The 24,929-nt window shown below is 44.6% G+C and overlaps 1 long non-coding RNA gene across 1 annotated transcript in view; it reads left to right on the top strand.

Moving 5' to 3' along the window:
• LOC144753493 (uncharacterized) overlaps positions 1–24,099 on the top strand; it is a 187,921-nt gene extending 163,822 nt beyond the window's left edge. The window contains exon 3 of the long non-coding RNA XR_013594386.1: positions 23,946–24,099. This is a non-coding gene — a long non-coding RNA (uncharacterized LOC144753493). The remainder of the gene's footprint in view (positions 1–23,945) is intronic.
• Positions 24,100–24,929: the final 830 nt, after the last annotated feature.

The following is a 24,929-nucleotide window of genomic DNA, read 5'->3' as shown; positions in this document are numbered from 1 at the left end:
GTATCGGTTTGTGATCGATCTTTGAGAAGTGAATAAGATTGTGGTGCCACAGTTTCCTGTTGTCCCTGATATCACTGCTTCGGCAGCCTGGTTTTCTGTTATCGACTTGAAGAATGCTTTCTTCAGTATTCCGATTGCCGAGGAGAGTAGAGATATTTTCGGCTTCTCTTTAGGAGGCCGCAGCTTCCGGTTTAAGAGAGCTCCTCAAGGTTATTGTGAAAGTCCCTCCATCTATAGTCAGGCGTTGAAAACTCAGCTTGATGGTTTTGTGGTGCCTACTGGTGCTACTCTTATTCAGTACGTTGATGATTTGCTGATTACTGCTGATGACGAAGAGATTTTTAAAGAAGCTACTCTTTCTTTTTTACAACATTTTTCTGACCATCATCATAAAGTGTCACCTTCAAAGTTACAGTATTGCCGACAAGAAGTAACCTACGTAGGTCATCTCTTGTCGAAGGAGGGAAGAAGGTTGACCCCAGAACGAATTCAAGCGATTGCGCAAATGAGTGTGCCATCCACGCAGAGAGAAGTGCGTGCCTTTTTGGGTATCACCTCGTATTGTAGGCAGTGGATCCCCAACTTTTCCTTGCTAGCAAAACCTTTGTTGGCACTGACACTTAAAGATACTCCGTATCCTCTCCCTTGGTCTGATGAATGTCAGGAAAGTTTTTCTGAATTACGTGATGCATTGTGTTCGGCTCCGGTATTGGGTACTCCGGACTACAGTAAACCTTTCACATTGTATGTTCACAAGAGAGAAGGTTGTGCATTGTCAGTGTTGACGCAACAATTTGGAGACAAGCAGCGCCCATGTGCGTATTTTTCAGCGACGTTAGATCCGGTAGCTAAAGCGTTGCCGAGCTGTTTGAGAGCTACAGCGGCAGCGGCTGTTTCTATCCGACAGTCTGCTGGTTTGGTATTGGATAATACGTTGATTGTGATGGTCCCACATGCAGTGGATACCTTATTGAATAGGACTAAGACTCAGCACCTTACTAGTGCACGTCTGTCAGATTATGAGCTGACTCTTTTGGCTAGCCATGTTCACATTAAGAGATGTAATGTGTTGAATCCAGCTACGTTGTTGCCGATTTCTGTAGAGACAGATGCTCAAGAACAGCATGATTGCTATCTTCGGACAGAGGAAGAAACAAAGGCTAGAGTTGATTTAAAAGATACTCCTCTTACGAATGTTGATGGTACCCTATGGGTAGATGGTTCGTGTTTCAAGCTTCCGAATGGTGAAACGACTGCGGCATATGCCGTCACTTCTTTACATACAGTTGTTGAGACAGCACGTATAGCACAGAATTCAGCACAAGCAGCAGAGTTGATTGCATTGACTAGAGCGTGTGTGTTGTCAGAAGAAAAGCGAGTGAATGTTTATACTGATAGCCAGTATGTGTTTGGTGTTGCCCATAGTTTCGGACGTTTGTGGAGAGAGAGAGGATTTCTTACTTCCCATGGTACAAAAATTCTGCATGGGCAGTTAGTGAATGAACTTCTGGAATCACTTACTCTCCCAAAGCAGATTGCAATTGTGAAGTGTAGTGCGCATAAGAAAGTTGTGGATGATGTAGGTCGAGGAAATGCGTTTGCGGATGAAGTTGCGAAGGAAACGGCGAAAGACATGATGAGCCGTATGTATGTTGCAGGCCCTGCTAATTGGGTTATGGCTGGTGGAATGTGTGAAGACACAATAGAAAGTGTGAAGTCAATTCAGGCTGAAGCTACGGAAAAGGAAGTGAGTACGTGGACAGAAAGTACGGGTATGTTGGTTCGACAGGTTGTTGGGTTGAGTTGTCGGAGCACCAGCGATGGTTGTTGCCTGATGCTTATGTGCTCCCAGTGGTTACTATCGCTCATGGAATGGCTCACATTAGTCTGAAAGGGATATGCAAGTTGGTGGCTCCAGCATGGCAGAATTCGGGAATTCCTAAATGTGCTGAGAATTTGGTGAAGCATTGTATGATTTGCTTGATGCATAATCCTGGAAAGGGAACCCCAACTCCAGCTGGTCATTTTGCTCCCCCAACTTATCCGTTTGAAGTGATACAGCTAGATTACATTCACATGGAGAGATGCAATAACTTAAAGTATGTCCTTGTGGTTGTTTGTGCCTTTTCCAGATGGATAGAGGCCTACCCCCTAAAGGATAATACTGCCTTGTCCACAGCCAAGGTTTTGCTCAAAGAGTATTTCCCTAGGTATGGTTTGCTGAGAATTGTATGGAGCGACAATGGAAGTGAATTTGTGGGTCAGATCATGAAGAAAGTCTGTGCGGGTTTGGGTATTAATCAGAAATTCCATGCTGCGAATCACCCCCAGTCTGCTGGACTTGTCGAGTGCTATAATGGTACCTTGAAGCTGAAGCTAGCTAAAATACAAGCGAGCACTGGTCTTACATGGCCAGATGCCTTGCCGTTGGCTCTTTTGTCAACAAGGACGACAGTGCATTCTCGTGTGGGACTTAGCCCATACAAAATAGTTTTTGGTCATCCAGCGAATGTTTGGGGTGTGCCTCGTCCTAAGAAATATAGTGAGATTGAGTACCCTATGTTGGTGGATTACTTACATGACTTGACTGCTAAATTATGTGTTCTCCACCAACAGGTCTATGACAGTTTGCCGACAGCTACTGCGGATCCAGGCCACACGATTCAACCTGGAGATTATGTCCTTACGAAAAATTTTCAACGAACCAAGAATTTGGAGCCAAGGGTGACTGGACCGCGTTTAGTGTTGTTGTCAACTCGAACTGCTGTTAGGGTAGCTGGTAAAAAAAACTGGGTGCATGCCACCCATTGCAAAAGAGTTCCTTTGCCCTTACCGTATGATAAGTGGGTGAGGGATAGTATAGCCGATTCCGAATGTGAAAGGATTCCTAGATTTTTACCTTTTAGTGATGCACATTTGACATGGACTCAGTCAGAACGCGAGGATGATGACATACTGCAAGCTGCTGTGCCTTTGCCCTTGAGACTTGACACAACGAATCCGGAAATCCTTTTTCGAGAACAAACTGTGCCTGGTAAAGAGCTCTACAATTTAAGGCTGAGAAAGACTGAACCTATGGACAAATAAAGATTGCATTTTTTTTTATGTAGTGAATTACACCTTGTCAGATCAAGAGACTATTTTTCTTTTTTTCTTTTTCGAGTGACCATCCGGACTCAGCTGCAGGGTCGCGGTACAGCCTTAAGGGGTGAGCCGCAAACTGACGAAAGGTCTGTGGTTCATGATCGTTAGTACGATCTTGACACACACTTAAGTGAAGAAGGTAATAGCCGTGAGCAGCACGTTAGAGGATGGAGTCTTTTGAGTCTGATAAGGGTATTAAGAGAATCAATTCTAAAATGAAAATGTGTACATTGGTCCGTAACAAATGTTTTTTAATACTGTTTTTTTAATGCTTTTGAATATTACGTTGGCTTGTGTGGGTTGGATTGTCTATGTTACGCAACAGACACTTGCATCTACGTCCCAACCTACTCTTTCTTTCTCTATGTTTCCCCACATGAGTTTCATACGTTGTCTGAACATGAACAGACACGAAGATCAGAATTTGTATACAATTCGTTCATACAGATGTTGCATCAGCATCAGCTAGTCGTAAATACCACAAATTGTTGGGTTTGTGGTCTTATGCCACATACGACAGATAAGGGAATGCCATATTTGGTTTTGCCTTTTTCGCCTAATGGGTCAGTATGGGCACTCCAAGCAATGTTTATCTATGCGAATGAAGCATCTCCTGTACGTTCCGTCAAAGATAATGCGAGTAATAATGCCTTGATACAGGGAATAGTAGATATGATCAGAGATATTGATGTGTATAATGCTATCCCTAAAGATGAGGTACGAGCATATGTTGGTTGGAACAAGACTGGATATAGTATTAGTCTGACAGCGAAGGAGAGACGAAAAAGGTCTCCCCCTATTTGGATTGTACCCCACCGAGGTCATTTTTGTCTGCAAGGTAATGGTCAGAATCCGAGAGCTCAGCTTGGTAAGAGTGTGTGTGCTCACACCTATGTCTATACATCCCAGAAATCTCCACCGCTCGTGCCAGCTAAAGGCACGTATTTTGTTTGTTATGATAGAGCATATACATGGTTGCCTTCTGATTTTTCAGGCACATGTTATGTGGCATTTTTGCTTCCCCCTACATACACAGCTGCTTTCAATTACCATAAGACAAGATATGGTAGAGGTGTTATCGATGCGAAAGATACTGTCGCACAAGAAGTTGGGGACTTCTTTAAGGGTTTTCTGCCCTTTTGAGGTCCTACGGCTAATAGTAGAAATATTCGTCAGCTTACGAGAGTGGTCGAGGCCACTATAAATGAGACTGCAGGTGCCCTTAGCAATATTACAGCTGAGCTTCAAGCGGATCGCCTTATGACATTACAGAACCGTTTTGTTTTAGATATTATACTTGCAGATGGAGGTGGGGTATGTAAATTGATCAGGTCTAGTTGCTGTGTTTTTTGATTCCAGATAACGCCCCGACAGTGCACCAATTGAGGTTACATAAGTCCGCTGAGTCTATACATGTAGACGCAGGGAACTGGTCATTGATAGAATGGTTTTGGGAACTGCTGTCCAAATGGGGATGGAAGATTCTGATGTTTCTTGGTATGGCTTTAGCAATCCTTTTCTCGTGTTGCTTATGCATCCAGTGTGGTCCAGCCATTTGTAGTCTTTGTGTTACGATCTGTGTGAGAAGACCAGTCCAGAGAGAAGTGAAGGATAATAAGATGATGTTACAGCAACACCTTGATGACCTGATGAGAATAGATATAGACCTAGATTCAGATTGACGTGAGTTTAGGTCATTGCCTACGTAATGGCAAAAGGAGGGACTGAGGTTCCGTGATTTCGAACCGGACTCCATTTTGTTTGAGTTGTTCGTGACGCCATTTTTGTGTTGCCCTCACGTAGGCCTATGGAGGTAATCGAACGAACAAAGTTGCATGGGCCTCATTGTTCATGTATGCATTAACAGGCCCTTTTCTGACTTGTGAGTGAATTGCAAAGACGCTGACCCCGTCACCTGAAACTGACCCTTTCACGAAGCCAATTTCTCTGGCTGATCGTTGTCTAAAATTGCCAATCAATGTTCAGGATATCGTTAACTTTTAGTTTCTTGCACATATCTTATCCTACTCAACATCTGAATTGTTTCTTTCCTTACGACTTTTCATTACATGGGTAGTGCTTTCAATTATGGGTTTGTCCGGCTTGTGGAAATTGAATTTGGGACAGTCCTAATATTTAACTTTTGGGTTGGGTTACTGTAAATTGGGTTTTTGTTAATGTGATACTCAGTTAGAAAATGTGTCCTATAGGTCAGAATTTTGCGCAGTGGGTGTACATTTATAATGAGAATATGGTGTATAAAAAGAGATGTCTTGCTCTACGAAAATTGAGCAGTTTCCTGAGTTGTACACCGTGTTGTATTGCTTGGTTTACTGTTACTAGCTGCAGCTAATAAATTTGATCTTTGACGCCATCCAGAAGTATTCCGTGTCTCTGTATTCCAAGACAGGAGAACTCGAAGACTTCGGGTGTGTCCCTGGCACCGCTGGGTTCTGAGAAAACCCGGTTCTTCAAACTCGTTCATCAAGACATGGGACTGCACTCAATCCCTGAAGACTCTTTTAGTTGGAGCACGATGCCACAATGTTCTTCGTGTGCCAGTACACAAAGTTGTTGCCTTAGGTTTTCAGGGATAACTATTTTTGCCCTTCTTAGTATCACACCATCAGGTGTAAGGGAAGGCTCTTCACAAGCAATTTTGAATGTCTGGTATTCACCATCATCTGTAAGAGGTTGAGTATGCTTTCCATGATTGTGTTGTAATGATTCCTTTTCGCTTGCGCTTGAGCATGTCTTTGTCAGTATTAGAAGCTGCAAGAATCTGTTCAATAGAAAGAGCTGCAGGCACACACGACTTTACTATGAAATTGAGGTAGGCCTCAGTCGCTTTGGACATTGTGCTATGATGCTGGAGTGTCATTGATCAAAAGTAGTCTGCAGGGTTCTGATGTTTACTGGTTTGTGCACAATAGTGTAATCATACTCCTGCAGACACAACCCCCACCTCATGATGTGAGTGGGCATCTTGGCTTTCGGATTTCTGAAAATGGTGAGCAACACTTGATGATCTGTGACAAGGGTGATATGGTTTCCATACGGAGACACACAGAAGTATTCACACACCCATACTACAGCTAAGCATTCTTTCTCCGATTTAGAGTAAGCACATTCAGTCTGAGATAGATTCTGACTAGCATATGCCACAATGTGTCTCTAACCATCAGGTTGTCCATTATGTTGGGCAAATATTGCCCCCCAACCCCAACGGGCTTCCATCCTCCACAATTTCTGTATACAATTTCAGATTAAAGTAAGCCATGTCAGTTGCATTTTCAAGTGCATGTTTTATTTTCTTGAAACTTTGGGCACATTCAGACGACCATTCAAACAGAATATCTGAATGAATGAATAAATGAATGGGGATCTTGTAATGCGCAAACTTAACCCAGAGGGCATCAAGGCGCAGACAACAAAGAAACATAGGGTCTCAGCAAGGAAAGTAGCACAGAATTAGTAGACCTGAGAGAAGAGCCAGGTCTTTAAGAGTTTACGGAAAATCCCCAGTGAGGGCTGATTGGAAGGTTCAAGGGGAAGAGAATTCCACAGTTGAGGGGCCAGAATGGAAATGGCTCTTCCTCCCCACTTTGCCCTTTTAAATCTGGGCACAGAAAGAAGATTCTTAGAGGTCGAGCGAAGGGTTCTGCTGGGAGTGTAGGGGCTGACAAGGGACCTGATACCTTCAGAAACTGATCCAAAAACTGCCCTATGGGCCAGGCAGATAAGCTTGAAAGAAATCCTGGCCTGGATCGGTAGCCAGTGGAGATCTTTCCTGGCCTGGGTTGCAGATGCAAGCCTAGGGAGGTTCAGGACCCTCCTGGCTGCGGCATTCTGCACCATCTGGAGGCGATGGAGAGACTTCTTATTAATGCCACCATAGAGCGCATCACAGTAGTCGAGCCTGGAGGAAACTAGGGCAACTGTTGACTGTTTGCAGGCTTCAGGCAACAGATATGGGGCAATCTTTTTAAGCATCCGAATGATGGCACAGCAGGTGGACACTGTTCTGTTGACCTGAGGGTCAAAGGAGAGGAACTGATCAATTAGTACGCCCAAATTCCTGGCTGAATGGGTGGGGTGAGGGCAATCCCCCAAGGAGGGAGGCCACCAATCCCCAGACCAGATGTCTTGGTTTCCTCCAAAAATCAAAACCTCCGTCTTTTCCCCATTTAATTTTAGATAGTTTCGCACCATCCATTGCGAGACTGCCTCCATACATGCTCGAATTTTAAGGGCAGAATCTTTTGCCGGCTGAGTAGTGAAAACAATGATCTGGGTATCATCGGCGTACGACAATACCTGGAAACCAAAAGATCGTATTATTTTAGCAAGTGGGGTCACGTAGATGTTAAATAAAAGTGGTCTCAGAGCGGAGCCCTGCGGAACCCCACATTGCACGGACTGGGAGGAGGAAACAAAAAGTTACCCAATTTTACTCTCTGGTGTCTCTGGTGAAGAAAAGAGGACAGGAGATTAAGGGCAGCACCTCCCACCTCTATCCCTTCCAACCTATCGACCAGGATTGCAGGGGACAGAGTATCAAAGGCTGCTGTGAGATGAAGCAACACCAGCAGCGTAGTCTGTCCCCTGTCGACCTCACATCGGATGTTGTTGACCACAACTGTGAGGGCAGACTCAGTGCTGTGGGCAGCACGCAACCCATGTTGGGAAATGTCCAACAGCTTCGCGCTCTCCAGATAGGAAGTTAGATGGCGATTGAGATGGACCTCAAGTATCTTGGCCGGGGCAGGAAGCAGTTATATGGGCCGAAAGTTTTTTAGGACACACGGGTCGAGGGAGGCCTTTTTTAGAAGAGGCTTAACAACTGCAGTTTTCCAGGGTATGGGGAACACCCCCTCAGTGATGACCGTGTTCATGACCTCTAGAAGAGGAGGAAGAACAACCTCTCTGCATGACTTCAAAAATTTTAGAGGACAGGGGTCTAAGGGCGAGCATGACTTGGTGGTGTCGAAAGGTGATTTAATTCTTCCAGGATCAGAAGAGGAAAGCTAGTAAAACCGGACTTGGAACTAGATTCAGAAGCCTTGTCCTGAGCAGGGAAAGGGGAGGAGAGTGGGGAAGCACAATTAGTATCCAGCTCCAAATTGGAGATTTTAAGGGAGTTGTAAATGTCAGCAATTTTAGAGTGAAAGTAGCTCGCGATATTATCACAGAGCTCCTGAGTCTCAATAACAGAGTCGGCAGCTTTAGGTGTCGACAGAGTGCCAATGATTTTAAAGAGCTCTCTCGATGATTTTAGCGAGGTGGTGATATTGCTAAAGTATTTCTTTTTTTCATCGACTATAGCCATTTTATATTCCCTCAAAGCTAATGTATGTTGAATTTTCCCAGAGGAATCAGGATGTGCCTACCAGGATCTTTCTTGTTGTCTGCATTTCTGCCGTAAGAGTCTTAGACGATCCGAGTACCAAGGCGACGAGGGACTCTTCCTGGCCGAATAATGTTTCTTAAGCGGCGCTAGGGTGTCCAATGCATTAGATAAGGCGATGGACATACCAAGTGCAGCAGCATTGGGGTCTAACAGGGAGAGGGAGCTAAAAGCCGTCATGAATTGGGCGAGGGAAGTGTTACAGACCTCTCTATAATTTCTTCTAGTTTCCCAAACATTCCTGTTCCCTTGATTGTGGGCGCCGAGAGAGGTGTTAAGATGAAAAGGCACTGCCCGATGGTCAGACCAGCAAAGAGGAATAGGTATTCCCATCACCAGTCTAGTGTCGTTCGAGAAGACGCCGTCTAGCGTGTGCCCAGCAAGGTGTGTAGGGCCATCAACCAGTTGGCTCAGCCCACAAGCAGTCAAACCCTCAACCAAAGACATCGTATCTCTGTCATCTGCCAGCTCAAGATGAAAATTGAAGTCGCCAAGAAGAGTTAGGTTGGGCTTGTTAATAAAGGGCTCTAGCAGTTTGAGTATTTCATGGGAAAAAGTGGCCCTGGGCCCCGGGGGCCTGTAGCAGAGGATGCCGGAAAAGGAGGCTGTAGGGGCAAACTGTATAGAAAAATACATTGCCTCAAAATTATCTGAGGGAGACGAGAGGGGATCAGTACGACAGGTAAAGCAGTCTCTACAAAGAATTCCCAGCCCTCCACCCCTCCACCTGGTCCGATCCATTCTAATCAGGGCGTATCCCTCTGGAATGGCATCGACCAAGTCTGGGCCAGAGGAATCCGAACCCCAGGTCTCAGTTATAAAGACCCAGGGGGGTTTCTTCTGTGCTACAAAATCATTGAATGCTACGTTATTTTTAACGAGTGACCTGGCATTAACAAGAAAGCCTGCCTCCTTTAAAGGGATTTTAAAAACATTAGCTGCCCCAGAACAAACTCGGTGCTTTCTAACATGCCGAATTCGAGCAGGTCTAGGTGCATTACAAGCACAGTTAATAATTGATATATCCTCAGGAGATAAAGTATAATGACATATCATGGGAGGAGGTCTAATAGAGAGCAAGGTAGAAAATGTATAAAACTCACAATCACCAGAGTGTGGAAAGCGGTGAGGTTCCGTGACAATTTTAAGTGATGTTTTCGACTCGCACGAATATGGTCGAGTCTGGTATCTAAGAACCGCAAATGACGAGTTTAGTAAGTGTGCGCAGTTTCGCTGTGCTAACTTAAACCGTTCATTTGATATGTGAGTTTTTCATCTGTACCCACGGGTTCCATCTTAGATACGGCATCCATTTTGTCTCTTGCCCTCAAGTAGCCAGCGAACGGACACTGTCCGCTTCGTCACCCTGGGACTCTCAGGATATTTGTGGAAGACACATGTACTTTGTAAATATCTTTTACGATGAGGGGGATGATACTATAAGGCAAATGGCCCCGCTCGAGGCTCATCTTGCCGTCCGGTTTATTGTCTCAGCCGTGCATCTCATTAGGCACGTCCCTTTGATGCCTGTATCTCGTGTTTTCCGATACCTCCCCTTTTACACCCTTTTCGATTTCCCCACTGTCTCCATCTCCCTCTGCACCTGTCTTTGTCCCTATTTCGATCTGTTTTACTGCCGATTGGAATTCACTAATGTTGGGAAGATGGGTTTTTACAGTTGGGAACCGCCAAATGTTTCCGCACTTATGTTCCGGACCTTATGTGTACCAAAGTGACCAAAGCGACCCCTCTGAGGGATAATTATGGGAACCAGGTTGTAAACTTTTGTGTACCATGTTGTCCTATGAGTTAATTTTGTATAAAAGGAGCGATCCACAGAACCAATTTGAAGCAGTCTCCCCAAGTTGCACGTGTTGTACTTGTCGTGACTTCTGTGTTCCCTGCAGTAATAAACCTTGAATCTTTGACGCCGAAGGAAGTGTCCCGTGTCTCTGTAGTTTGTGCGCCGAAACAGGTATCCCATGAAGGTTATAGGTGTTGTTCCCTGGCACCGCTGGTACTGTTAAAAGTCCAGTCCTTCAGTTGGCGCCCAACGTGGGGCGACTTCAGTGGTACCGGTCCGGTCCAAAGCCTGATGATCGTGAGGAACTTCGTGTGAAATCTCCGAGGGAAGGTGCACCCCGCTTCATCGATCCTGTTGTCGAAATAAGTGGCCCGAAGTTTTTCCCTGCGAAGATTCCCGCCTCCTGACGGCTGCGACGGACCGATGCCCTGACTGTCGACCTGTCTTCGACGCCCGGCGTAGACCTTATGTACAAGCGAGACGATAGACGGGCCTTCCTGGTGACGCCATTGAAGTTCTGAGTTAAGTATTTGTGGGTCGCTCCCAGTCCTTAGTGGTTGTTCTAGCTTTTTGAAAGCTTTGTGGTTAGCCTTTAAGGCTTTGTGGTAATAGCTCTCCGAGCTTTGTAATAGCCTTAAGGCTTTGTTGTATTGCATGGTTCCATTGCATTTGTGGTTCTTAGTATTGGTTCTTAGTATTATTTGACAGTTGCAATTGCCAAAAACCGAGGGTTTTGACTTACACGAGGTTTTATTGCTTCGGTAATCCTTGAAGTTTGATACTAGGTTAGTGTGCACGATGCCTAGCCATAGTGATTTGTTTCGTATTTTCAAATGTTGCGCAATGGATTCCCGGTTGGAGGACTCGTGTCCGATACCTCCAGTTGGAACTCCGATACATGATCTATATAGTCGACATGGGGTGGGTCCTATAATCTATAATGATTACTGGATCCACTATACAAAGAAAGACGGTGACCTTAGATGGCCACCACACGGAACTTTTGAACTTTCGATTTTAGATAATCTTGAGGCTAAATTATTTTTAAAGAAAGCTAGGCCAGCTATGTTTGATTCCTTTCGGATATGGCGTAAAGAGGCCAAGCAGAAAGAAATCAAACAACTTAAAAAGGATAAAAAGCAAGAGTTTGTTCCGATAATGCAAGCTATAAAAGAATGTAGACAAGACAAAGAAGAAAAAGATATGGAAATCGCTACTAGATTGCATCACATGAAAATAGATAAATGTTACCCAGTTTTACCGAATAAATCAGAAAAGAAAGAAGAAGATTTGAAGGAGGATTCCTTGCTATCATACTTGATGAAATCACCACCTCCTTATGTACAGGGTGCTACTGCTCCTGTAGCTCCTCCTATAGCTCCTCCTGTTGTTCCTCTTGTTGCTCCAGCGGCTGCGGGCCAGCCCGCTGTTAACCCTACGTTTGTTCCACCACCTGTCCTCGTTCCTACTGCTCCTGTACCTGTACCTTTGCAGACTGTTGTTTCTGCTACTCCGACTATCTTGTCCGTTCCTACTATGCCTTCCTTCACCTCTAGTGTTGTTGCTCCTGTTTTTCTTTCTCCTTCTGTTCGTAAGCGTGTTCCTAACTCTGTTGCTACCCTTTATTCACCTCTTTCTGGTCCGTTATTTTCGTCTGATTCATCTGAAACTCCTCAGAGACGGAGTCAGATCCCTAGTGGTAGGGAGAAAGAGACGTTAGTAACAATGGCACATAGGTGGATAAGACATCCTGCTAATTACACTCCGCGTGTAGTCTTTGATACGTTTTCTCAGTTTAATGAGCCTACGCAGAGATTCGTATTTGAGGAAATGTGTAACTTTTTGAGAGAAGAATGGTACAATAATGATGTAGATGATGTACCATCCGACATAATTGAACTCCAGAGTCACTTTTCGAACGGTATGATTATAGGAGACGATGTACGACGTGCCGTGGAACGCTTATTAGCATTCAGACCCACAGCACATTCTCGGGTGTCATTAGATGATACCACTGAGAACTGGAAAGCGGTTCCTGGTCAGTATCCCATGAGAGAAGTTCCGCCACTGTGGGTGCCTGGTGATCCTAATGCGAACCCTGTGGTGCTACCGCATTTTCGAAGGGTGTGGATACATCTTCCATGGAAACGATCGGAAGTTTTGCAAGTGAAGCAATCCTTACCCGATCCGCGTAAAAATCCGGCTGGTTATTATAAGGAGTTATCACAACTGATAGAAGCTTCTATTATGAATATTGCCGACATCGACATGTTGTTTGGCAATGTTGTACCGCAACCAGTTTGGGCTAAAATTCGTCAAGCCAATCACGCAGCTGAATTAGGGGGTGATTGGGCTGCACTGCTAGCAGCTGATGCATTACAAGTCGGTGGGGCTAAACCTGAACAGTTGATCTTGGATTTGCCTCAGAGAATCATTACGCTCATGAAAACTCTCATGCCAGCGATGAAGGTGAACTGGGATAAGTTATCAGCTTGTAAACAAAAGAAAGACGAGAGTGTCTCGGATTTCTTTACAAGGTTTGAGGAAGCGTTTGTCGACCACAGCGGCCAGGACATGGGCGCTGAGGGAGGTCAGCGGTTATTCGTTGACAAATTTGTGTCAAATTTGCTGCCTGAGCTATGCAACAAATTAAAGAATTCAGAAAGTGCGTGGGCAGTTTCAACCCCTGCGCAAATATTAGCAACGGCTCAGTATTATGAGAATAGGGAAAAGGAAGAAAGTGATCGTGTAGAAAAGAAAACGAAAGAACTCAAAACGAAGGTTTTGTTACAGCAAGCATACCCTCCACGATCAAATCAAAATGATGCACAACAGCAGTATCGACCACGAGCACAGCCCGATAGGACACAACCGCGCTCTGACAACTTTGATTCCAGATCTTCACTTGGGTATAATCAGTGCGCATATTGTAGGAAAGAGGGACACCTAAAATATGATTGTCTTGCTTTACGGGACCGTCTGAATGGTGTGTCAGCACGAGATCGTGGCGGTGGTCCTCAGCAGGCACCACGTGGTAGAGGTCGTGGTTCATCCCACAATCAGATTGATCGTCATCAAAATCAATCGGATGCAAATAATTATTTTGACCAGCGAAATGCGGGGTCAGTTCGATCTGCACAGTATAATGTTGATGACTATTATATAGACCACGAGACTGTTGTAAATGACCACTACTAGGACAGCCAACGACAAAGAGAGGGAGTAGTGTCAGTTCCGGTCGATCAGAGTGGGCCTTACGTTGCAGTGACTACATCGGGTGTAGTTGAGCCTTTTCTGTTAGACACTGGTGCGACGAAAAGTTCCATCATGCATTCAAAACTCCCTGGCGCACCTTTGTCTGGCTTAACGAATGTTTCCGTCGGATTCTCTGGCGCCCCTGTTAGTAACCCAGTCTCTAACCCTTTGCCTCTTATGATTGGATCTCGTGAGCTAACGGCTCCACTGATTCTATCTACAGGTTGTGGTGAAAATCTTTTGGGCCTGGATTTGTTGAAACGATTATATGCAACATTGTATTGTTCCCCCGAAGGAGTGGAGCTTACATTGGGAAGGAGAGTGATCTCTCCCATGTATTTATCGGTTGATAAATTCCCACCGGAATTGAATTCCCTCCCTGCGTCCTTATGGGCCACAGGTCCCAATGATGTGGGCCTGTTAGACATTCCACCCTATGTGATTCAATTAAAACCAAATGCGCGATTACCGCGTTTACCTCAATATCGTATTTCTCTTGAAGGCGAACGAGCACTGTTAGCAATCGTTCATGATCTCATTGGAAAAGGTGTTGTTGAAGAAACTCGTGGAAACGTATGTAATAGCCCTGTATTGCCAATTCTGAAACGAACTGACCCAACTAAACATCCTGTGTATCGTTTTGTTATAGATTTGAGAGAGGTAAACAAAATAGTGGTTCCGCAATTTCCTGTGGTCCCTGACATTACGGCTTTATTAACAATGATTCCGGCATCTGCCTCCTGGTTCACAGTGATCGATCTAAAGAATGCTTTCTTTAGCATCCCGATTGCAGAGGAAAGCAGAGACCTGTTCGGATTCTCATTAGGAGGTCGCAGTTTTAGGCTAAAACGCGCTCCACAGGGCTACTGTGAGAGTCCATCAATCTACAGCCAAGCACTTAAAGGTCAGCTTGATGCCTTTGTATTGCCTAAAGGTGCAGCTTTGATTCAATACGTTGACGATCTTTTAGTGGCAGCTGATACAGAAGCTATTTGCAAGACGGCTACAGTATCATTATTGCACTATCTACATGACTTGCACCACAAGGTATCACCTTCAAAGCTACAGTATTGTTGCCAAGAAGTTACCTATTTAGGTCACTTATTGTCAAGAGAAGGGAGAAGGTTGACCCCAGAGAGAATTGCAGCGATTTCCCGAATGACTGTGCCAAAAACCCAGAGAGATGTTCGTGCCTTTTTAGGTATTACGTCCTACTGCAGACAATGGATTCCAAATTTTTCATTGTTGGCGAAACCATTGATAGCCCTTACGTGCAAGGACGTTTCATCCCCAGTACCTTGGTCTGAAGAATGTCAGAAAAGTTTTTCTGAATTGCGTGATGCGCTGTGTTCGGCTCCTGTGTTGGGTACCCCTGACTACAGTAAGCCGTTTACACTATACGTTCACGAGAGGGATGGTTGCGCGTTGAGTGTTTTGACACAATCTTTTGGTGGTAAGCAACGCCCATGTGCCTACTTTTCTTCGACTTTAGACCCAGTAGCAAGGGCTTTGCCAAGTTGCTTAAGAGCAACAGCGGCAGCTGCGGCGTCCATTCGACAGTCTGCAGGTCTAGTCATGGATAATATACTCACGGTAATGGTTCCGCATGCAGTCGACACTCTATTGAACCGAACGAAAACTCAACATCTGACAAGTGCAAGATTGTCCGGATATGAGTTGACGTTGCTGGCCAGTCATATACGGATAAAACGGTGTAATGTGTTGAATCCAGCAACATTGCTGCCGATCGACACAGAATCAAGTGGTGAAGCAGTACATGACTGCTATCTCAAAACTGAAGAGGAAACCAAGGGTCGCATTGACCTAAAAGATACTCCATTGACAAATCCCGATGGTACTTTGTATGTGGATGGTTCTTGTTTCAAGTTGCCGAACGGTGATGTGACAACTGCATATGCTATAGTTACATTGAGAACGATTGTGGAAAGCGCAAGGTTAAATCAAAATTCGGCTCAGGCTGCTGAGCTAATTGCTTTGACGAGAGCGTGTGTATTGTCTAAAGATAAACGGGTGAATGTGTTTACAGATAGCCAGTATGCATTTGGTGTGGCACATAGTTTTGGACGACTGTGGAGAGATAGAGGATTCCTTACGTCACATGGTACGAAGATTCAGCATGGCCAGCTTGTAAATGATCTTTTGGATGCACTTACGTTGCCTAAGCAAGTGGCGATTGTTAAATGTAGTGCGCATCGTAAGGTGACGGATGATGTTGGTCGTGGTAATGCGTTTGCGGATGAGACTGCTAAGGAGACTGCCCGGAACATTAGCACTCGAATGTATGTGACGAGTTCGGTTAGGTGGCCTGCAGAATCAAGTATGTGTGAAAACACTATCGAGAGTGTGAAAGCAATTCAGAATGAGGCCACCGAAACTGAAAAGACGAAGTGGAAAGAAAGTACGGGAAAGTTGGATGCGAATGGTTGTTGGACTGACTTATCGGAACAGAAAAGATGGATGTTGCCTGATGCGTATGTGCTGGCTATTGTGACTATGGCACATGGGTTAGCACATATTAGCGCGAAAGGTATCTGTAAATTGCTGTTTCCTGTGTGGAAGAATGATGGTATTACGAAATGTGCTGAACGCTTGGTTAAGAATTGTATGGTGTGTTTGATGCACAATCCTGGTAAGGGCACTCCCACTCCACCTGGTCATTTTGCCCCTCCTGCGTACCCTTTCGAAGTTATCCAGTTGGACTTTATCCACATGGAGAGATGTAATAATTTGAAGTATGTGCTGGTTGTGGTGTGTGCATTTTCTAGGTGGATTGAGGCCTACCCCCTTAAGGATAATACGGCTTTATCCACGGCAAAAATTTTACTCAAAGAGTATTTTTCCCGCTACGGAATGCCTCGGGTTGTGTGGTCAGACAACGGAAGTGAGTTTGTTGGGAGCGTGATGAAGAGTGTGTGTCGCGGGTTAGGGATTGTACAGAAATTTCATAGTGCCAATCATCCTCAGTCAGCCGGTTTGGTTGAAGGGTACAATGGCACCCTTAAACTAAAACTAGCAAAGATTCAGGCTACGACAGGTCTTTCGTGGCCTGACGCTTTACCCTTAGCATTGCTATCAACAAGGGCAACTGTACACTCCCGAGTAGGGCTCAGTCCCTATGAAATAGTGTTCGGTCGTCCTGCCAATGTTTGGGGGGTCCCTAGACCGGGTGCCTTTTGTGAACTTGAGTATCCAATGTTAATCGATTATCTTCATGACTTGACTGCTAAACTGAGGTTAATTCACCAACAGGTTCACGAAGCATTGCCGACACAGACGGAGGGTCCAGGCCACCAGCTCCAGCCCGGAGATTGGGTGGTAACGCGCAATTTTTCGCGCAAGAACAATTTGGATCCCAGGTTCACTGGACCCTATCAGGTGCTCCTTGCCACGAGAACTGCAGTTCGTCTTGAGGGGCGGAAAAATTGGGTGCATGCCACCCATACCAAGAAAGTCCCCATTCCGTTGCCAGCAGACTCGTGGGTAAGGAAAGGCATTGCATCAACTGAAACCGAAGGATTGCCGGCGTTGGTACCTTTCAGTGACGCACAACCTGTCGGAGAATCCTCAGTGCAGCAAAAAGGCATTATTGAACACTTGTCATCAGAAAACTCAAGACCAGAACATTCAGCGGATCAACAGGGCGTTGTCCCTTCAACGGATCTTTTGTTTAACGAACAGACACGTCCTGGGAAAACCCGATATTTTTTAAGATCCAGCACTAAAGACTAATAAAAAACCCCGTTCTGTCCCTTGACAAGTGCATTATCCCGTTTTCCATGATCAGTTTGAACACTCATACCATTGTAATTATTTTGTATATATTCATTGAGCTTCGTTCCTTACACTTTTTTGTTTCCACAGCTGAGAGACATTTGTTTTTGATATATATATATATATTTGTGAAATAAAGGCCGTAGGGCCGCGCGTGTACTTCCTCCTGGTTAGTAGGTCTTGACGCTAGGTTAAAGACCGTTGATTCCTGGGAACTCCTAGGAATTGACTATTGCTACACAGAATGAAGTGCGTCAAGAAACGTTGCGGACGGTCATAGGGAATGGCATTTTTGAAGCTGATGGACTTGGAAAAAGCTCAAGCACAAAGATTCAAGCTGCAGCAACTCAGTCGTACCAAATGTTTTGTGTTCCAAATATTTGTACTGTTTGTAACTGTTTCAGCGTTATTGGCGGGTGGGGTGTATTACACAATGTCTTACTTCTTGCCTTCTACTATACCTACTCCTACCCCTGACCTTAAACTCATCTCCACTGACTCTCCTCATTCTTTTCACATCTTACCTGAACACGAGCAGACTAGACGTGCAGAATTCCGCAACAATTCCTTTATTCAACTCCTTCATCAGCATCAGTTAGTGGTTAACACTACTAATTGTTGGGTGTGTGGGTTGATGCCACATACTACGGATAAGGGAATTCCATATCTGGTGTTACCGTATAGCTCCCAAGGGTCTGCTCGAGCATTTCAAACAATGTTTCGAAGCGCACTGGGTTTCCACCCCATTCGAGAACCACGTTCCCCTTACTCTGGTCCTACCTCGTACCAAAAATCTTTGTCTATAGCAATAGAGGATTTAGATAGCGATATCTATGATCCCTCGCTTATCCCTGAAGAAGAGGTACAAGCCTATAGGGTCCTAAGTAGAGGCGAATATAGTGTGTTCACTGGTGAAAAACAGCTTAAAAGCTCGCCTCCGATATGGGTCGTACCCCACATTGGTAATTTTTGTTTAATAGGTCGCGGCCGTAGATCGAAAGCCCGACTTGGAGAGAGTGCTTGCACTGAAAATTATATATTGCCAATGGTCTCGTCCCCTGTGTTTTTGGCTGCCAAGGGTACATACTTTATTTGTCATGATCGTGCATATGCATGGTTGCCCTCTGACTTCATGGGCTCATGTTTTATCGCAAACTTGTTGCCTCCGACGTTTACTGTAGATGCAGATTATCACAAAACTAGAGTTGTGAGAGGCGTAATTAGCGAAGAGGATACTGCCGGTCAAGAGGCAGGAGACTTTTTCAAGGGTTTCCTCCCATTTTGGGGACCTATGGTTAATAGTAGGAACCTAAGACAGTTGACTCGAGTGGTAGAATCGACAGCTAATATTACTGCCAGTGCCCTTGGTAATATCACCACAGAACTTCAGGCGGATAGACTTATGACGTTACAAAACCGTATGGTTTTAGATGTGATCTTAGCAGATCGAGGTGGGGTATGTAAGGTGATCCATTCGAGCTGCTGTATTTTCATTCCTGATAACGCCCCGACTGTCTATCAAGCCATCTCGAAGTTGCATAAGATTTCCGAATCCATACACGTGGATGTAGGGGATTGGACGCTACTTGGATGGTTTTGGGGCCTGATGTCGACTTGGGGTTGGAAAATTCTTACGATCATTGGAGTCGTTGTAGTGTTCCTGTTCACGTGTTGCCTTTGCGTGCAGTGCGGTCCTGCCTTATGTGGCCTCTGTGCTACAACGTGTATGAGACAGCCACCTGTTACCAAAGGGTCTCGGTTGGACAGAGCTATGCTACAACAACATCTCGAGGGTCTGATGAATATCGAATATGATTCCGACTAGTGCTTGCCTACATGAGGGCAAAAGGAGCGTCTGAGGTTCCGTGACAATTTTAAGTGATGTTTTCGACTCGCACGAATATGGTCGAGTCTGGTATCTAAGAACCGCAAATGACGAGTTTAGTAAGTGTGCGCAGTTTCGCTGTGCTAACTTAAACCGTTCATTTGATATGTGAGTTTTTCATCTGTACCCACGGGTTCCATCTTAGATACGGCATCCATTTTGTCTCTTGCCCTCAAGTAGCCAGCGAACGGACACTGTCCGCTTCGTCACCCTGGGACTCTCAGGATATTTGTGGAAGACACATGTACTTTGTAAATATCTTTTACGATGAGGGGGATGATACTATAAGGCAAATGGCCCCGCTCGAGGCTCATCTTGCCGTCCGGTTTATTGTCTCAGCCGTGCATCTCATTAGGCACGTCCCTTTGATGCCTGTATCTCGTGTTTTCCGATACCTCCCCTTTTACACCCTTTTCGATTTCCCCACTGTCTCCATGTCCCTCTGCACCTGTCTTTGTCCCTATTTCGATCTGTTTTACTGCCGATTGGAATTCACTAATGTTGGGAAGATGGGTTTTTACAGTTGGGAACCGCCAAATGTTTCCGCACTTATGTTCCGGACCTTATGTGTACCAAAGTGACCAAAGCGACCCCTCTGAGGGATAATTATGGGAACCAGGTTGTAAACTTTTGTGTACCATGTTGTCCTATGAGTTAATTTTGTATAAAAGGAGCGATCCACAGAACCAATTTGAAGCAATCTCCCCAAGTTGCACGTGTTGTACTTGTCGTGACTTCTGTGTTCCCTGCAGTAATAAACCTTGAATCTTTGACGCCGAAGGAAGTGTCCCGTGTCTCTGTAGTTTGTGCGCCGAAACAGGTATCCCATGAAGGTTATAGGTGTTGTTCCCTGGCACCGCTGGTACTGTTAAAAGTCCAGTCCTTCAGCGGGGCCCAGCCCGTCTGGCCCGAGGCGTGGTCCCAGCGCGGACGGGCGCTGACAGGCTTAACTTTGGCGCAACTTCGGCGCTCTCCCGCTAAATAGGGCTGACCCCGAGACTGGCGTCCCACCTGACCTAATCCAGCCAATGGGAGCGGGGACCAGCTGCTTGCCGACGCACCCTCCACGCAAACGGGAACACCCGCGGTGGAACGGGGCATTAGGCAGAGGAGGCAACAAGCAGTAAAGCAACAAAATAGTAAGTAATCAGTCTAAGAGCCCAAAATCATGAAGTAAAGTGCAGAGTTAAAACATGGCGAAATTTTAAAAGAGTATTTTTTTTAGTAAAAGCAGCAATAGTTTCATAACAAGTGCTAGTATCCAGAGCATAGTAATCATGCACTGGAAGCTGAGACCAGGCTTTGTTAATTCTCTTAGAGAGACACTTACAGTGGCAAAGTCATGAATATACCTGGAGCAGTAGCTGGCCATACCCTGGAAGGAGCGGAGCATGGTCACATCTTCTGGAGGGCATGTAGATGGCAATTCTTGTATGTTTTTGGGGTCAGGAGTCATCCCTTTTTCAGAGAAAATAAGCCCAAAGACTTTAAGTCTGTTTTTGTCAAATTCACACATCTCAGCATTTAGTGTGAGACCTGCATCAGCAAGCAAGCAGCATACTTGGGTGAGTGTTCTGTCATGATCCTTTATGTAGCCCCAAACACCAGTCTATCATCACTGTAGTTAAAAGCATGTGTGACAGGCTGAATTACTCGATGAATGACGACGCACCAAAATGGACTCTTTTATATCTGAACAAACAAATATGCATTGAAAAAGTAGTAATGGGCCTACAGTTTTCTTCCAGTTCGAGTTGATGGTAAACTTTGTTCAGATCAAGGTGGGAAAGCTTTGGCTGCCATTCAGCATTGTGATCATGTCTGCAATGTGTGGAACTGTTGGCCTGTTGCATATCAACACAAATACACACTGAACATCCACTGTCCTTTTTTTGCACCACCACAGTGACAGACCAGTAGAGTGCTCGATGATGTCAATCCTTTAGCAGTGTTTCTAGTTCTTTCTCAACGGCTTCCTGTAAGTGAAAAGCAATATGACGGTGTAGCTGTACAATGGAGTGAATATCTTCATTAATAGATGTACCTTTGTTGTCTTAAGTTTCCCAAGTCCATGAAACAATGTTGGAAACTGACTCACTAGTTCAGAATTGGCATTCAAGTTGTATGCAATAGAAATCAGTCTCATGTCAGTAGCAGTGTCGCAACTTAATAAGAATGCAGGTGATGAAGTAAATGGATCGGTGCTTGCACTGGTGTTTTCTTGTGCCACATGGTTGCCACAAACGATCTTTTACTTCGCAAGGGTGTAGAAACTGCACAGGCATACATCTTTGTTCTTGACGATGTGAGACATGGTTTGGAGACAGTTCTTTGTACTTTTCTGCCGGCATGATGTTTACTGAGGAAACACTGCCTATAATGAGAGTTGCAGAGCATCCATACACCTTGAGCATAATTATAGGACAATGTCCCAAGGAACTTTGTTGCTTTATGTGGTAATTCTTTTCAGACTTGTGTTTTTTTCTTGCAAGCAGCCAATCCTACATAAGCATGTCAATCTGTGACTGACATCACCATCGCACATTCATTTTCCTCATTGTCACTAGATGATGATGTCAATGAACCATTGGACGAAGAACTTCATAACGATCGACTTTGTTTTGTTTCCATTTGCCTTAGTCAATATTGTCATTTGGCCTTGTGGGAGTGGCTAGAGTTCTTCTGGAACTTTCAGGCGTCCATCTTCTCATCTCATCGTGATGCACTTAGTTTCTCTTTCGCTTTGCAAACCATTATGAAATGGTTTTCCTTCCTGCAGCCTTTGCATATCTGTCCGATACCTGGACATATACCTTCACGTAGAAAGGAGAATCCATAGCGGGAACAACATTTCTGAGACATCACTCAGTGTGCGTCTGCCTTGTGTTCCTGTTTACTTTTCATTCTCGATGCTGATTCAGTTTTGAGTTGTTCCAGCTTCCATATCAGAAGCTTCTTGCTTGGCTTGTTTTCTCGCTCATGCAGCTATGAGCACTTTCTCCAAACTGAGCATTTCTTGCACCATGAGTTGGAGAAGCAACCATCAATATTTCTAAGATGCATTGCTTCTTCATCATGAGTTTGATAGAGAGCGATTATGCTCTTTTTATTATAGGGGTGCATTGTAATCACGAGTAGTTTGCACATGCATTTATTCTTTGTTGTGTTAACATTTGGTTACTAGAATGCAAAATGTAATAAAGTGTAAAGTGAAGTGATAGAGAAACTTCATGTAATGTGAAGAAATTAACATGGTAATTGTGCTTTAAATGATAAAAATTCTAATGTTTGTTTATAAATGATTAATGAGAATGTATTAACTGTCATGTAATACATTAATTTGGATGTGCAAAGAAATAATGTTTATGCATAATTGTGTTTAACAAAGTTCATGGTGATTCTTATGTCAGCCAATTTTCAGTAGGCCTTGTGTATTTCCCTGGCTCTCCAAAATGGGTTTGTTCGTAATGTTCATGTGTATGTAGAATCTTTTTCTTTCTCACGTTTCTGTTGCAGGTGGAGAAATTCATCTTTGTTAGTTAGAATAACGCTTTTGTTTTAGGAGTTAGGATTAGGGAGGAGAGGATACATTTGAACAAGTAGTGCTGATAATGTGGGATGGTGTTCTTTCTCACTGGAGATAGCCTGGGAATGAAGGTCATCGAGCCAGAGGCTGGGAGTATCAAAACTAAATGGAAAATCACCTACGGGGAGGTGTCCAGCTGAATGAGGCAATCAGATGATGTGAAATGGATGAGTCCTAGGATTTTGGTGTTGGAATTATGGACAGTGCCCCAGGGGTAAAGAGAGGAGAGGAGAGGAGATCATCGGAGAGAGAAGGAGCATCTTAGAACAAGCTCTGCAGCTTTAAGCTACTTGACCAATTTAACTTGAGTGCATTTCTTATGAAGTCTTCACGTGCTAACACCTTTTTCCTGAAACTTGCCTAGGGAATGCTAAGTAGGGATGTCACGTTAGTGGTAGATGTCACATTAGATTAGGGACAGACTAATGCTTTTTACTTATGAACCTCCAATGAAGTCTAATCTTGACGTTGGGGCGCTCATTTGCCTGCATTCTGATTTTGGAACTTTTCATTCTTTGTATGCTCCAGAGATTGAACTTTGCCCATAGGTTTGGTTTTGTATTAGTTCCGATGTATGTTTACAGCCTCACCTTGAGGTGTCTGTATGTCCAGTTATTTTTGGCTTTGTAATAAATTACCTAACCTGGAACCTGAAGTCTGTGATTCTTCGGAGTCATGAATTATTGGTACTGTGGATTCTGATAGAACAAGTTATTTCTCCCCTCTACACTTCTAAGCAAGAACAAGCGGTCCATTGACCAGGGGTTCCAGAGCATAACCAGAAGAGGAACCCCCGCCCCATCAAATTAATTGAACTTGCAGTACTTTATAAGTGTTTAAAGTCTCTCAACAAACTCATCCATCGTCTCACTCGGTTGCTGTCTTGCGTGGTTGAAACTGTACTTTTCATAGTCGACATTCAGCAGTGAATTGAACTTGGCCTCTAACAACTTCTTGATTTGACTACGATATTTCACTAGCTTGTGATTTCCTCTTTATCACCTCTTTTACTCTGTGACCTGCCAGATTTTTGAATATTTTATTATCTTTTTGTCATCTGCCTCTTCTATAGCATCTATGAAGTCAACGAATGCTTCAATACAGACCATCTGGTGCCAATATTCTGCTTTTTGGTAGTATCGAAGGGAGGTGGTGGGTTCAGGAACACAGCAGCATCGTAATTTGTGCTGCTCCACTGACGTCGAGAGTATGTGCTGCTCAGGCAGCGTTTGATCTTCAATGTCACTTTGCCTGGTGGCACCTTTGCAAGCATCAGCTTGCTCACTGGTGCTCAGGTCTTCAGACACCATCTGCCTTCATCACGGTGAGTAATGATTTTGCTTCTTGCATGCGTTCTTCACCCCTCTTGACTTTAAGCATTATACCTGGCTGTTGCTGCCTTTAGCACTTCTTTGTACCTGGTTGTCACTGTCTTCAGCGTGTCTGCTTAGTATCAATGCTGGCTCTGTGTTATGCTGTAGCACAGTATCTCTTCTTTTGGCCTTACCAGTAGATTTTGGGCAGGCTTTGACTATGCTCCTCTGAAGGGCATTCACCTTCTTCGAGGACCTCTTAACAGCTGGAGTTGCACTTTGACTCCATATACACCAACTGTGGGCCACTTCTTGAGGTGCATGTGGCACACACAAGCAGTTTGAGGGACTGCTGCAAACTCTCAGGGAGAGCAGTCTTGTATTGTTGGGGGCACGTAACCCCTATCTCGTCGCCAGTTGTAGCATCCTCCCCAGGCCAGTAGCATGCAACAGACCACTCGCACATGGAACTCTGGATGGCATATCATTAACCTTCAGCATGCAACCAAAAAACAAACATACTGTATTACAAATGTTATTCTCCACACCCATCCACACACATCCGATTACGTAATACTTGTAAGGAGTCTGTTGAGGGCCGCTAGAGTCTTCATGCACATAAACAAAATCTTATTGATCCTAATGGACTAGGATATATTATCTTAGGAACAAAACAGTCTGCAACAAACATTCCATCTTGGGCGATATCCATGATAGAAAATTAATTTGAGAAATATGGGTCC

Source organism: Lissotriton helveticus, chromosome 5_1, assembly GCF_964261635.1.
Source record: "Lissotriton helveticus chromosome 5_1, aLisHel1.1, whole genome shotgun sequence".
NCBI lineage: Eukaryota > Metazoa > Chordata > Amphibia > Caudata > Salamandridae > Lissotriton > Lissotriton helveticus.
The sequence above is the reverse complement of the archived record's forward strand: the minus strand, read 5'-3'. Positions and strand labels throughout refer to the sequence as shown.